The following is a 3,874-nucleotide window of genomic DNA, read 5'->3' as shown; positions in this document are numbered from 1 at the left end:
TGCATGCGGCAGCGTCTATTGTGAAGGAGGGGACCGCGGGTGATCAACGCTGCACAGGTACTGTGGGACACCGGGGAAAACCAGTGGGGTTATAGGGGGTTACCTGGCAGGGCCTGGGGAGGAGTTCTCTGTCGCATGTGTCATGGCACATGTGACAGAAATCAGAGGAGTAGGGTGAACGCGGCCGGCGCGCTGCTGTGCGCTCGGCCATCTTGGATTTTCCGGGAGGGGGTCAGGGGGGGGGCACTTTGGCAACACCGGGGGACCGGGGAGGAGATTTATCTCCCATCTGACATGTTTGTTCATGCCAGAAGGGAGATAAATAATTTTTTACCGGCGCTGTCATTTACTTTAACGTGATCACCGGTATACGGTGTATACTGGTGATCACGTGAGCGGGAACTGGACAAACTGGCCTGAATCATGATCTCCAGGGTCTCAGCTACCCCTGAAACCCCGGAGATTTTCTGACGCTGGGGGGCGCCATTCACTTATTTCTGCCTGCTGTTTATAAACGGCAGATTAGAATAAAGGCTACTTTTCGCACTGCGACATCGCTAGCGATCTCGTTAGTGATGTGAAATTCTAGATCGCAAGTGCGATCTTTCGAGATCGCACATAGGTCATTTTACGCATGTGCGATCTCGAAAGATCGCATTTGTGATCTAGAATTTCACATCGCTAACGAGATCGCTAGCGATGTCGCAGTGTGTAAAGTAGCCTTAAGGCTACATTCACACGACCGATCCGTTTTTGCGGTTTGAAAAAAACGGTCCGTTTTTTTCACGGGTGCATCCGTGTGGCATCTGTTTCCGTTCCGTATTGTTAGGTCCGGGTGGTGGATTCACTGGGCCGTGCACCCCACCAGAGGCCTGGGTGTACGGTAGCCGGAGCACTAGCGTGGCAGGGACTGCGTCCCACAGGGGATGGGTAGAACAGTCACTGGGGCTTCAGAGTTCCTGGAGACAGTGCAGGAATCCGGCACAGGTGCCGGGTAGGAATGTCAGGCAATAGTATTGATCACAGGACATGGCACAAGGGGGACCTGAGCACCTAGCTTTCAAGACAAGGCTTGCGAGACACATTGATCAGGCCCCGCCCACATGGCAAGGCCAGTCTTATATACCCAGCACACCCTCATGTGATATTCTGCTGCAGCAGTGCTGGGCCCATAAGACCAGGTGAGTGGGCGCAGCCCGACCCTATACAGAAGTATGAGTCAGACACATGAGACTGGGGACAGGACACAGAAAAGCACGAGCGGGAGCGGCAGCCGTGACCGGTGGACACGTGGACCGGATCTGTGGGTAAGGAGCGGTGCCGTGCAGGTGCGACCGGATCAGTGGGTAAGGAGTGGTGCGAGGCATCGGGAGCGTACTGCCAAAAAACTGAAGGAGGGAAAATACATAAATTTACCCAGGATCCATAGCTTCAACCTACATGAGGCGGTCACATGTTCACTCCAGTGCCATTTTCTACTGCCTTTCACAGCATAGAGCGCTCTGGTGATTTTCTTGTGCTTGTACACTTCATATCAGTCTTTTCTGTCATTATAATGGCAGAAAGACACATAATGTCCCACTCTCCTGCATTTTGTAATTTTGCACCCTTTGGTGCCTTTCATGTGGCACTAAGGGATGCTTAGCCTTGTATTTACCAAAATAAATTACCGTATTTTTCGGACCATAAGACACACTTTTTTCCCCCCAAATGTTGGGGGAAAGTGGGGGGTGCGTCTTATGGTCTGACTATAAGGCTGCGGGGAATGAGGGTGCCGCGGTGCAGCGGGTCATCGGCGGCACGAGCAGGCTGTAACAGCCTGCCGTGACCACGTGGGCCCGCTCATTACATATGCACGCCCATCCTCCCGCCCATCATCTCTCAGCGAAACCGGCGCTGACAGGTGGGTGGCGTGATGGGCGGGGGGGGGGGGGGTGCGTGCATAATTAGCAGCCGGCCGTGATCACCCCTGGCAACTACAGCCTGGGGTGATCATGTGCGGCTGTATTCACTGCCCCCCGTGCATCATTATCAGCGCGGGGTGCAGTGAATCAGTGTACTCACCCGTCACCGTGTGTGGAGCCGCCCCCCTGCAGCATCGCGTCTTCCTGTCTGTGCCGGCGGTCAGCTGATCTGGACACTAGCGGCGCGCACCGCGATGACGTCATCGCTGTGCGCGCCGCTAGTATCCACCAGAATCGATCAGCTTACCGCCGGCACAGACAGGAAGACGCGATGCTACAGACACCGTTGACGGCTCCACACAGCGGCGCTGCAGCTGAGACAGAGATCGGTGCTTCAGGGAGTGAGGAAGGGTAAGCATAAACGTTTATTTTTTTTTCCTGTGCCACAGGATACACGCCATTTACCAGGATGGGGGCATTTCATGAGCAGGATGGATGGGGGCATTTCATGAGCAGGATGGATGGGGGCATTTCATGAGCAGGATGGATGGGGGCATTTCATGAGCAGGATGGATGGGGGCATTTCATGAGCAGGATGGATGGGGGCATTTCATGAGCAGGATGGATGGGGACATATCTTGAGCATGATGGATGGGGGCATATCTTGAGCAGGATGGATGGGGGCATATCATGAGCAGGATGGATGGGGGCATATCATGAGCAGGATGGATGGGGGCATATCATGAGCAGGATGGATGGGGACATATCATGAGCAGGATGGATGGGGGGTATATTATTAGCAGGATGGGGTGTATATGAGCAGGATCATATACAAGGCAGGAGGATCCTTATCAGAATGGGGTACCTTAGTAGAGAATTTGGGGACATTACCCCCATAACAGTGTCAGCAGCAGATCCTCGCCCCATAACAGTGTGTCATGACCATATTTTTTGGTTAAAATTTTAATTTCCTATTTTCCTCTCTAAAACCAGGGTGCGTCTTATGGTCAGGTGCGTCTTATAGTCCGAAAAATACGGTAAAAAAAAAAATGACGTGGGGTTCCCCCAATTTTTGTAGCCAGCCAGGGTAAAGCAGACGGCTGCAGCCTGCAGACCACAGCTGGTAGCTTCACCTTGGCTGGTAATCCAAAACTGAGGGCACCCCACGCTGTTATTTTAAATTAAATAAATAATTTAAAAAAAAAAAACACTTAGAGGTCCCCCCAAAATTGGACCACCAGCCAAGGTAAAGCAGACAGCTGGGGTCTGATATTCTCAGACTAGGGAGGTCCACTGTTATTGGACACTCCCCAGCCTAAAAATAGCAGGCCGCAGCCGCCCCAGAAGTGGCGCATCCATTAGATGCGCCAATCCTGGTGCTTCACCCCAGCTCATCCCGTGCCTTGGTGCGGTGGCAAATGGGGTAATATATGGGGTTAATACCAGATGTGTAATGTCACCTGGCATCACGCCCTGGGGTTGGTGAGGTCAGGCGTCTATCAGATACCCGACATCACCAACCCAGTCAGTAATAAAAAAAAAAAAATAGACGACAAACACATTGAAAAAACACTCCCCAACACATTCCCTCTTTAACCAATTTATTAGAAAGAAAAACAAATCCAGGTCTGCTGTAATCTAAGCGGTTCCCATGACGATCCACACTGTCCCAGTCAATGAAGAACAGAATGTTCCCCATTGGCTGGGAGAGCAATGCAGTGACCTGAGTTAACATCAGAAGGTCAGCCCAGGTCACTGCAGGGCATGACAAGTGCTGCTGTTAGGAGCGAGGTACATTACCTGCGGTGACGATCTCCTGCATTGCTGATACTGCACACTGACTTCAATCACCTTCACAGCCAAGTATCGCGAGAGCCTGTGATGTCACCGCTAGTGACAGTCTCGGGCCGCAGTGACATATGTGAAGCGGCAGCCATGGAGGACAGTGTCAGCGCTGAGGTCGGGAGGGC

This window comes from Anomaloglossus baeobatrachus, chromosome 2 (assembly GCF_048569485.1).
Source record: "Anomaloglossus baeobatrachus isolate aAnoBae1 chromosome 2, aAnoBae1.hap1, whole genome shotgun sequence".
NCBI lineage: Eukaryota > Metazoa > Chordata > Amphibia > Anura > Aromobatidae > Anomaloglossus > Anomaloglossus baeobatrachus.
Note: the sequence above shows the minus strand (reverse complement) of the source record.